Genomic DNA, 12909 nt, shown 5'->3' on the forward strand with positions numbered 1-12909 from the left:
TATGTTTAGTGATTATTGACCGTGCACCAGAAGCATTTATTATAGAAAAAAAACTTTGAGTTAAGTCCTTCCTCGTGGCTAATGCATATTAGCAAATAGTATTGTTAATAAAATTGAGAATGGAAATGGAGAATGTGCCAAAGAGACAACAAACCGACCATAGAAAAAAACAACAGCAGAAGGTCACCAACAGGTCTTCAATGTAGCGAGAAATTCCCGCACCCGGAGGCGTCCTTCAGCTGGCCCCTAAACAAATATATACTAGTTCAGTGATAATGAACGCCATACTAATTTCCAAATTGTACACAAGGAACTAAAATTAAAATAATACAAGACTAACAGAGACTCCTGACTTGGGACAGGCGCAAAAATGCGGCGGGGTTAAACATGTTTGTGAGATATCAACCCCCCCCCCTTTACCTCTGCAGGAGTCACCAAGGGCAGGTGCTTAAAGGACACTTCAAGAAATCTGAAAAATTTAAACATTTTACAACACAAGCATAAACTAATACTTAAACAAGAATTACTATATTATAGTCCTGCTTGTGGCTGAAGCACATAAATAAGATTAATATGTAGTTATTCAAATGCCGGAGCAGGTGATTAAAGGACATAGTAATATATTGTGTAAAATTTCTGTGTAAAAATATTTGGGTTTGGATGCAGCCTTTAATACATAATATATTTAACTTGATTTATAAGATATCTTAGTTAACTTAGAAGATATCTCAATTACTTAACAAAATATCTTATTTAGTTTTAAAGATATCTTTTTAACTTTAAAAGATATTTTGAAAATAGATTAAATACAAAAATGACTTGCCATAGGTATGGCTTATCATTAACGTCTCCTAGGAGACGTTATTAAGAATTGAACGATGAACAGTCTGCGGGCTAAACTCTTCTTAATACCTGATTGGAAGATATTACGAGACGTGAATAATTAAAAATTCGTTGATTGATTATGACAATCCAAACCTAGTAAATGTATTTCAATCCCGTAGAGTATCGGCATTGTCCTCTCTATTTTAGCAATTCGATTTTGCCTGGTTATTTATCATGATACTTTTATCTATAAATAGCCGAATCTCCTGGAGTTTTGTAAACACACCATATGTTAAACGATATAATACTTTATAACGTGTGACCTTACATGTAAATTTGTTGATTGATATGCAAGGCTATTCTGAATTAATTAATCTACAAAGCGAGAACACTTTCCATTTTCATCAGCTAAAAGACGACAAGCTTTTTTAAAAGCTAATACTTGTTCTCTATTTACGTTAATCAAACACGTCATAGATTTCAGTCTTTACCATGTGATAAACGCAAAAAAAAAAGGAATTAAAATAACATACTATATATTCAATGCGTCCGTTTCTCTTGATTGATAAAAAAATCACTATTGAAATGAAGAATTGGTATATTGTCAGTAGCAAGCACATGCTACTAGATGAAGGCTGATTGGGCAATATGTAACTCGGTAACAAAGTGGTCTAAATGGTTGAATGTAAGTTATCACTTGTATCTGTCAAATTTGACGTGTTGAACTTTTTTCGTATCAAGGAACATTTGATCCTGGTCTTTTCGACAAGCAATGTCAGTTGTAAAGATGTAAGCATTTCCTGCACCGGTTTACTCCTGGTTTGCCCACTGTTAATTCTACCAATTATCTATTAGTTGATAAAACAAAAGACAAAAGGTTCAATGTGCATACAATTGTATAGTCTGTTCCAACCTAGGTATATAGTTTGTAAGTGTTTTCTAGATATTCAGATTGGTTTTTTGTATAGAAAAATACTAAAAGAAAATCAGATATTTTTTTCTCAGATATTCAGGTTGGTTTGTTTTGTATAGAAATGTATTAAAAAAAATCTGTGTCTGAATGATTTTCAAGATAGAAATATATTTGTACACTGAGTTTCTTTTATTGCAAACATAATTTAATATATTAATAAGTTTTATAAATGCATTGCATAGGGAAATCAATTCAGTACAAAATAAGTAACAAGGGCACTATATGTAAAATGATGAGAAATACACTTTTTGATATATACATCAAAAGTAAAAAAACATTTAATATTTACAAATTCAAAATTTACAATGACTAACTTCATTGTTCAGTTCAAATGGAGAAGATGTGATGTTGTGTCAGAGTAATCTACCACGTTGATGGGTCCTTGTTGGTATCTGTCTATGAGTCTGGTGTCTATTACTCTGTATCGTCGTCTTTAAGGTGGGCGGGTTCCTCATACTGCATACTGGATAATGTTGCATTCTGTTAGTGTCTTTGTCTTCTTCAGTAGCTCAATGATCTCGTAGATGTTGGGGTGGGCGTGTTTGAGTCGCTTCTAAAGTTTGGTGTGCCATCCTTCCAGGTGATTTATGCATGGTGCGGGGTCCTTCTGTGTTATAGTGGTTTCTTAAAAACCGGTAGTTTTCAACCCAAAACTCTGTCACGTAATCTGTAAATGAAGTTGTAGAGGGTATGTTTTCAGCTTCTCCAATGTCTTTTAAAGTGTTTAGCCAATCATCGTCAACAAGGTGGGATGGAACAAGAGCTACCGATAGTACTGCAGCTTGTCGTATCAGTTAAGTAATGACTTCACTTTCTTTATAATAGGACTGTAGTCCATATTTCTGTGCCTTTCGCCATATACACTGGGTGAAGTGGAAGAAGCAGCCTTTCACGGTTACCCCTGAACATACTGTCTGTGTTGCGTTGTTGATTGCTGTCTCTTAGTCTATATATAGTGTTTCTGGTTGAAGTTGTAACTGGTGTTGTTGATCAATGGCTACTGAACAGTTGCATTTATATTCTAGTTGTTAAATTTAATTGGATATTTTTATATTTTACTAAATTTTGAAAAAGTGTATTGTATTGAAATTTAAAAAAAAAAATGAAGTTGAATAAATCAAAAGATATTCAAATGAGATTTATTCATTATTTTACTTTTCACTTTTTTTCTGAATGTACCAGTAATTAAAACTATTTGTTGATTATTCATTTTAGTACACATTTTTTCCTAATTTTTTTAAATGAAATACATTATCCTGCCAAATATATATATAATATAGAAAATTTTTGCACATTTTTCTTGATTTATTAGCAGAATATAAATATTTTTTTTTAATTTTACAGGTAAAATAAAAGGTAAAAAATATGACTTTAATTCAGAAATAAACTATAATTGTTAAAACAACAATTCCCTCTATGTTTACATATACATGCAATTAAAAGTGGGCAAACCAGGATGACACCCCTGCACCGTATACGGCAGTGATCACTTGTATCTGCCAACTTTGAGGTGTTAAATCTCTTTCGTATCGAGGTACGTTTGATCCTGATCTATTTTACAAGCAATGCCAGTTGTCCTGCTTTTAGTCGTAAACATGTTTTAACGTGACTTTAAACACTGCAAAGGCAACGAACAAAAACAATTCATCATTTATAGCAACATCACACAGTTATACAAAAACTTAATTAGACTAAGTCATAGAGCCTTCAATGTGTCAAACAAATTTGTCATGAATTTAGTCGTAAGGAACGCTCTAAGCTTAACATGTAATTGAAAATTCGTAAAACTAGTTGAATAATATCACAATCATGGCCCTAAAACAAACTATTACAATTAAAATGATGAGGTCACATTTGCGTCAAATGAACATAATTTATAGCATTTCCAAATAAGTAAAAACGTGTGTTGTATTTAAAACGAAATGGTTGACACTCGAAAACTTGTCGAATTAAAAACCCAAAATAATTGATGCAATACTGGAAACATTAATAGGACTTATTAATAAAGATCATTAAATTACTTATGAATTCCTCGCTACATTGAAGACCTGTTGGTGACCTTCTGCTGTTGTTTTTTTATTTGGTCGGGTTGTTGTCTCTTTGACACATTCCCCATTTCCATTCTCAATTTTATACTGATTAATTATATACTTTTTTTGTCATTCATCTGTTTCTATTTAATACATGTAGTTGGACAACCAATCTTAAATGCACCTTAATTATTTCCTTCATTTATCGTTAGTCGTCATGTTCGCGACATTGAAGAAGACTGTATTTCAATGCATGTTTTAAGATGCTTAATTTTTTTTTCTGAAATATGTAGTTAAGTAACCTATACTATACTATAGAGCTGGTTTTGCTTTGTTTCATAAAAGAGACTGGTTAACGTAGGTGTAGATACAAGTATCTTGTCTTATGGCGGGAAAAATCTTACTTTGTAAAAATCACTCTGATTTAAACAAATTGTTTTCTTAAACTGACATTATTTAGATGCTTGATTTCTTTCTTTATTGACAACATATTTGTAACGTTTTGATGGCTTTTTTCAACAAACAATCGGTGTTTTCATGGGTAGCCAACCGTGCCCCCGTCTTTTATTCTTGTGAGGCTGATTTCTTACAGGAACTTCCTAGGAAAAAGAAAAGAAGTTAGTAGTATTCTTTATCTTTGTTATTCTCTCATTAAATGATTCAAAGTTTGATTACTATGCTGAACTTATCTATCGAACTTGAAATAAAGGAAACAGTTAAGTTTGCCGCATATCTTGACTTATATCAAAATGAAAATGAGGCTCGGTTAAAAACAAATATTTACGACAAGAGAGATAATTACAGCTTCCCAATTCCTGACTTTCCATTTCTATGTAGCAACGTTCAAGTAGCGCTTGCATACGGAGTATATATCTTCCAATTGACACGATTTTCCCGGTCTTTTATTTCTTATCATGGTTTCCTTGATAGAGGGTTGCAGTTCACAAGGAAGCTGTCGAACCAAGATTTCCAATTGTTGACGAAATCATCCCTTTCTTAAATTTTACGGACCTAATCACAAGTTGGTTCACCGTTATGCGTTATGGAATATCCGCTTCGCAGAAGACATCGGATATGTTCCCTATGTCGTAACTACAATCCCGTCCGTTTGAAAAATGTGACCTACCGAATTAGACTGATAATCGAGTTTGTACTAAGATGAGCATCACGACGGGTATCACATGTGGTACAGGATCACCTTACCCATCCAGAGCCCATGAGATCACCCCAGCTGTGGTGGGGTTTGTGTTGCTTAGGCTTTAGTTTTGTATGATGTTTGTGTACTAGTGTTTGTTTGTTGGTCTTTTTCTTTTTTTAGTAATGGCGTTGTCAGTTCATTTTCAACTTATGGGTTTTGCCACTCTTGTATTGGCGTTGATAAAACTTTGATACAATGTTTGTTCTGTCATTTTTTTGTTGTTGCATGGATGGTTTTGTATTATAGTGGTATATGCTTTTCTTGGACACATAGTAAAGTCGTTATCGTATCCTACATTGTTTGAAAGAGCTTAATTTTACCAAATGTTCATGCGTGAATGATAGCATATTAAGGATGTACGTCATTGAGCGTTAAACAACCTCGATAATCTTTTTAAAAAAAAGTGTTCAACTACTGACACATTTGTTTTATATGGACATCTATGAGAAAACCATGCAGATGGTGCTCCATGCAAAGTTGTTTGATTTTGATGAAACTTTGCTGACATGTTCAGGTTGACCTCATATGAAAGTCATGCAAGTTTGAAGCCCTTACACTGCTGGTAACCATGGCAACGATAGGAATTTAGGGTATTTTCGAGTTTATTTATAGATGCATTTACTGAAATGCATAGATTTCATAAATTTCTCAAATAGAAATAAATACTATAATACTTCTGAGTGTTTAAATACTTTAATAGCACAGATAGGATGTGTATGAAGTATAAATCACATAATTTTATTAAACATAATGATATATATAGAAAATAAGGGTGTGGCAAAACACATAAAATGATAAAAAATATGGCCTTTTCATCAAATCACACTAAAACAGACACTACAGCCCAAAAGTCGCTTTAATTTACCCTAAATTTCAGAAATGCTTTGCATTTTCTTTGGTTCAAAATATTTTGAAGGGATTTCGGTTGCAAATTAATTTTATAGATTTTATTGATCATTTAGATAGCCTCACCCCCCTTTTTTTGTATTTTCGCAATAAATTGAGGAATGTCTCATATTTTAATGAAACCAAGCATTCAAAAATAAATACTTGAATTATACAGATTGTAACATGCAATATAGGTAAATCAAATAGAAAATTGGATTTTTGTGTCTCAAACAATAGTAAGCATTAGGCTTAAAAAAGGGGGGGAGCTGCCAAAGACAATTTTTTTTTTGGTATTTTTTTTTATTCCAAATTCCTTTAGTTCACTTGTCCCTATTACTTTAAAGAGTAAAATCCATTCATTTCTTCCTAGTAATCCTATTTTTGGTTAATGCAGCTTGCTAATTACTAAAGTTGTATTCTGGTTACTGAAAAATTATATGAAATTCAATGTCAAGTTCATCATATTGAAAAATCTAAAGTATTGACATTCAGAAGTTGTGTCTGACAGGTAAACAAAATTAAGACACGTTGCAACCTTTTACTTGCATGCTGGTTACCATATAAGTCATTTTGATCATGAGTACCTGAGACAGTGTGGATAAAACCTGAATTTCTATTGTACAAAGGGAGATAATCCAATAAAAATGCTGATTTTTAAAACCTTAAAATTGCATGTACATATTAATTTAAACTAACATACACTTCATCAATTTAATAAAATATAAACATATCTCTATTTGGTTATCTGGAGAGAGAGTTAATAGTGCATTTGAGCATATACTATTGGTTTGCTTTTGTTGTAGTACTTTCTAAAATTCGCCTAAAAAAATGTCTAAATTTATAAATTCTCTTTTAGCATTGATAAATTTTTAAATATCTCAATCTGTATAAATGATCATAAATGTCATTATTTTTTATAGCATTAGTATTATATTTAACAATCAATGAAGATGATACAATAACACTAAATGGTGCTTACATGCAAGAATAAGATTATTATAAACATACATGAAAGTTAATTCGAATTGACTTAGCAGCACAAGACAATTGTTGCATAAGGAATTTAGGGAAGTATTAAATTGTTTCCATACTATCTTATAAGAATTTATATACATGTAACTACATGAACTATGAAAGGTAATTTACTAATAATTCAATCAATAAAACTAGTTAGTCAATCTAAGAAACAATTTCTGACAAATGAAAATATTATTATGTTTATCAAATGGCCAAGTACATTGGTAATCTTCTTTATTGTCTTCAATACTGATGACCTTTTAATACAGAAGTAATTTTAGACTTCTTATTCGCTGATGAGAAAGCCTTGCTGATGGTGAGACAGTGAGAACATTCTATTTCCTAGCAAATATCTCTCTCTTCTCATTTGTGTTGCAACTGTGTGTTGACTTGGTGGTTTTCAGCGAGATTCACATTGCCGTTTTTTTCCTTTTTTTCAAAGCATATGAGTTCCATTTCAATTTATTTTTACTTGAGCTTGCAATTTTTTAACATCAACAGGAAAATTCAAAGACAGATCAGAGCCTTATTCAAGTATCAGTAATATTATCTAAGTTTTTCTTCATCATAAACATGTTTATCAACAAAAATGTGTCTCAGCAATCAGTCTTCTTTCATGAACTCCAGTTATTTTTGGATCACCAAATGTCTGTAAAAAATAATAAGAAAACAATTGTTATCCATTAAATGATTGAAATTTCCTAAAAAGAAATTAATTATTACCTTGGTCTTAGTGTAAAATGTGTTTCCATTATCACAACTCTGACATTCCAGTACATAGAATAAGAAATAAAGTATACTAGCTAAAAATGGACCTAAATTTGATTTTTTTCTTATTCCAAGCTGCAGCAAACTTAATTTTTATGAGGTTAATTTTGTAGATTTCATCTTGTATTTATGACGTTATGACAATACAAAAATAGGGAGATGAGTATTGATTGCAAATGAGACAAATATCCACAAAAGTTCAAATGAAATGAATGTAATGCCTCTGTACAACCTTCAACAATGAGAATAAAACAGCTCAAGGGTACATTCTATTACAAATGCAGAGATTGCACCTTCATCAGGTGTGGGGGGGGGGGACACTATATAGACACTACATTCAAACTTGATTCACATGATACAGTTCAGAATTTGGATTGTGATGAATTATTAGACACATCATACATGTAGGTTTCTGACACAGAATAAATGTGGTAAACGAACTGATGACTTTGAAATTGGATTTGTGCCAATATCCAAAATCTAAAGTCTAAAAGACATGATTAGATTTATCATATCAAAAAACCCCATATATGCAATTTTTTAATGAATTTAAACAAAGTTTAAGTTTGGACCCCAATTTGAATCAACTTGAAAACTGAGCCCAAATCATAAATCTAAACATGCTAAATGCATGATAACATTTAGCATAGAAAAAAAACCTTCAATAATATTGTAATAAACGAACAAAGGTTTTTTTGCCCCGTGGTCTTTTTTGCAATTTGAAAACGAATATTAACAATCTAAACATATAACATGTATAAGAAGTATTTAACCCAAAAAAGTACAATATACCGTTTAATTTTGCATAATATCAAAGAACACCAATTATTCAATTGTTTTATGAAATCAAGTTTAAATTTGAACCCTTTTGACCCTTTAGCTGATATAGACCAATTTAAAAACATTTGAAATTGGTAAAACAATAAGCATTGGAAACAAATAAATAATTAATTTTACAGCTAATTTTCTAAGGCATGTAAATCTAAGACTTCGGTTAGCTTGCATGGTTTGTTTGTATATTGTACAATCGCAATTGACATAACGTCTAATCAAATTTAAAAGTACTCCATAAAGGTTCAAATATGCCTATATTTATTGTTTGAAGATATCAACCTTAATTACAAAGCTTGAATCAATATTTATACAAACAGAGCAAGCAAACCTACCAAAGTTTTACTCTACACGCATTAGGAAAATAGCTGTAATAATGGTAAAAGTGTTTTTTCCAAAATGAAAAATTCAGGTTTACCATAAATGCATGTATACTATAAATGAGGATCTCAGTGTCAAGCTGACAAAAACACATATTTTTTTCTAGGTTTAATTCTTATAAAGAGAACAATTCCAATGATGAGTAATGAAAATTTTGTTGTGTAAATTGTACTGATATGGCCCTTAATTGATCATAAAATAATAATTTGAGTGTTCTGTGTTATTTTTACTTTTTGTTTACCAGATTGAACTTTTAAAATTGAAGGGTTAATCTAATTTATTGATTATTTAACATGTTTTTACAATAAAAAATGTAACTGGTCAATTTCCAATTTCTATATTATATGATTATATTGCCACAACACAGGTCTTATTTGCTGTCTATTTAGTAGTCTCTTGTTATGACTTGTTTGATTCATTTTTTTTTTTTATCAATTATATCATATATTTACCTATATGATCTACTATCATATCTGCTTTCATTTTAACATTATTTTTGTGCTTTTCCATCTTCAACATTAACCTGTTGATAAGAAATAAAATATTGTATATTTGTACATTTGCATGATCAGTACAGTGAGTTACATCTACATGTACATTGTACATTAAGTTGGCTTAACATAATGCATTGGTTCATTGAAAAAAAAAGTTTTGTAGATATGATAATTTATTTGTGTAAATGTCATAAATGCTATGATATCAATCACATCATCAAGTAATTTATTTCTTCAGTATTGTTATTTTGAATTTGTTTTATCTGAGTAATCTGTAATGTTATAATCTCATGTTGCCCCTTCTGGGCCCTTTAATTTGGAATACATTTGTAAGCATATTCTATTCAGATTCTATTTTCTTAACGATAGAAGTAAAGACATGTACAAGTTCTCTTTCCATGTTTATAACTGTGATACATGACCTGCACTAAGGAAATGTAAAGAAAAAGTCTCACAGTAACCAATTTTTAGAGAGAAAAAAACCCAGCTCATAGTCTGTAAAACATTTTTTTGAGTTTGAGAACCATATATTGTATCAATCTAGCTGCATTGTACAATGTACATGTAGTACTGGTAAAGGAATGAATAAAGACAGGAAATTCACAACTCTTTGGGACCTATATTGTGACTTTAACAGTACTTAATCAAAACCTGTCACAAAAAACTTTAGGGTAGGGATAAAAATAAAGGTAGGTAAGGGTAGTGCGGTTAACACACATACTTTTTAGTTGGCATAAATGTACAGTAGTTTTCGTATGTTTATGTAATTTATACGTGTTTCTTGTTTCTCCTTTTTTTTATATAGATTAGACCATTGATTTTCCTGTTCGAAGGGTTTTACACTAGTAATTTAGGGGTCCTTTATCATGTTTATAGCTTGTTGTTCCGTGTGAGCCAAGGCTCTGTGTTGAAGGCCGTCCATTTACCTATAATGGTTTACTTTTACAAATTGTTATTTGGATGGATAGTTGTCTCATTGGCACTCATACCACATCTTCCTATATCTATCTACTGAATGTTTTCTATTTCAATGGGTTGTATTTAAAAAAAAAAGGGGATTTGAAGCAACCATTATTTTTAAATTAGGAAAAAAAACCCAGAGTCAATGGACTCTATTGACAATTTGGCAAACAAACTCAGGGCGAACAGACCTAATACCGGAGGGCTTTGTAATAGAATATATATTTATCATGATTATTATAGATTTCTAGAGAGACTGAGAGAGAAAAAAGTTTTTCTATTAAAATTTAGAAGGCAAACACATAAATCTTTTAGTTTCAGAAGAATTTTAAATCATTATAAATGTATGTCAATGAAAATTAAATCAGTGTTTGCTTCAAGAAAATTATGTAAATACCCCCCCCCCTTTTTTTCCCCCAAAGAGAAATAGTCTATGCTCTTCTTCCTATATTTATGTGTTGATGTGATGTTTCTACAGTAGGTCTTTTTATGGTGTCAAATTGCTTTTTCTAACCACAAAAAAAATTAACAAACTTACCAGAACCAACTGAAACTGAAAGTTTTGCTTTGGAATTTCCGTTGCTAGATTTGGAAGGGTCATGAAAGGATGGCAGCAACTCATTTTGTCTTCTTGTCTACTGCAATCCAACTCCTGTCCATGTTTGCAGCATATGCATTTTAAAATGTGAGTCTGAAACCTAGGGCTAGACATGATAGTGATAGTCTAGCCTCATGAGTCATGTCTAGACTATAGCGATCTGATCAGGATCAGACTTATCCCAGTGGCAGTGGGAATGTCTTTGCCACATGGTTTGCTATGTCTTTGTTACACTCTTTCAATAAAAATAAGTTTTTGGCTACACCATATTCATCTAAAATACCATTATTTCCTATCCTTCTGCACATTTGTTGATTTCCCTCCTTCTGTTATTGACACTAAATCTACCTTTTATTGTGAAGAGTTTTACAAAGGGAGATAATTTTAGCTATATTTTTCAGTTTTTCATCTTTTATTCAAATAAGCTTATATCGATTTGCAACCAAAATCCCGTTAAGAAATACTAGTTTGTAGTGAACCATAACGTTTAACAAAATATTTTTTCAATTTGAGTGACTTTTGAGGTTTTATGGACATTTTCAGTACAGGCTGAATTCAAATTTTTAAAAAACACAATTATGTCAATAAAAATAAAAACAAAGATAAAGGTTGAAATAAGATCCAAATTACAGTTTATTTTAGTAGAAAGTCTGAATTTTAAGGCCAAACAATTTTTTTGGTCATATAATACTTTGAACTATTAAAAAAAAAAAAACCCCAAAAATGTCCATTTTCAACAACATTTTCCAGCAAATTTGGTACTAAACTAGAATTGCCCTGTATTCACATAATTTGAGATAAATTGTCATTTTTTAACCATAGAACTATTAGATGTACTTAATACTTTACTAGGAACCAAAAATCAGCTGAAAATTCCACAACCCCTTTCATAATTTTTTTTTGATTTTGCATGGTTTTCTCGTAGACATCCATTTATGATGTAAGTCTAACAATTCTCAAAAAGAGTCTATAAAATGGTAAATGAATAAAATTTAAAATATCTCAATACGGACGGTCGCAAGACAACATTCTCTTAAGTACAAAACAACAACAATGAAGCATCCAAAAGTGTATTAAAAACTTTCGGCGAAAATATGTGTATTTTATGTTATTTTGTCAGATTTTGGATTTTTTGTAAAATGTGTGGATTCCTTGTGTTTTCCCTACTATGTAGGTTACAAGTTTTGACCCATATTACCCACTTTTCTTTTCATAAAAGACTTCAATAGATCACAAAAGGATATTTTACAATATTTAAGCAAATTTCTACGATGTGAAACCCAAGTAAAGCCAATGCTTAATATAAGTTCGAGCCAGCTTTTTCTCATCTTTTAATATCTCGAAAAGTAGTTTCATAGAATATCAATATTGTTAGCTTATTTTGCTTCTAGACTTACATGACTTAATTTGCATTTAATATGAACATCCGTTATATCTTATTGGCGCTTAATTATTTTTTTAGGAAAATAACAGACGAACAATTCAAATGCAAATATTAAACAGCGAGAACAATGTTGACTAAAAATCGCAAAAATAAATCCATGATAATAGCGTGTTTTATAATATTTACACTTATAATCAGTAAATTATTATCTATTTCAAAAGGAAATGACAATCTCAATTACATTCTTCGATAACATAATTCCTACAAAGTCCGATTTGACCTAGAAGATATTACTAGGACTTCAGCATATGCCGTCTATGATACAATATGCGTGGGGAATGAAAGCACTAACTACCAACTCACAATTACGGGTTACAGTTGAACCGCAGGTACTCCTAATTATATCTTATATTTGTAAATTATTAAGTCCCCTTGTGCACTTGTAATCTAAGCATCCTAATTATAACTTATATTCGCAAATTATTAAGTTCCCTTGTGCACTTGTAATCTAAGCATCTTGCATGACTTGTGTGGAATTTGTTTATAAATCAAACTTAACCCC

The 12909-nt window shown here is 31.0% G+C and overlaps 1 long non-coding RNA gene across 1 annotated transcript; it reads right to left on the reverse strand.

Annotated features, from left to right (window-relative positions):
- Positions 1–6981: 6981 nt before the first annotated feature.
- LOC143054961 (uncharacterized) lies at positions 6982–11628 on the reverse strand. The gene is made up of 3 exons (XR_012971899.1): positions 10904–11628; positions 9364–9434; positions 6982–7580 (listed from the first exon to the last, which is right to left on the reverse strand). It is a non-coding gene; the product is annotated as an uncharacterized LOC143054961 (long non-coding RNA).
- Between the last annotated feature and the right edge of the window lie 1281 nt (positions 11629–12909).

The sequence above is a fragment of the Mytilus galloprovincialis genome, chromosome 12 (genome assembly GCF_965363235.1).
Source record: "Mytilus galloprovincialis chromosome 12, xbMytGall1.hap1.1, whole genome shotgun sequence".
Taxonomy (NCBI): Eukaryota; Metazoa; Mollusca; class Bivalvia; order Mytilida; family Mytilidae; genus Mytilus; species Mytilus galloprovincialis.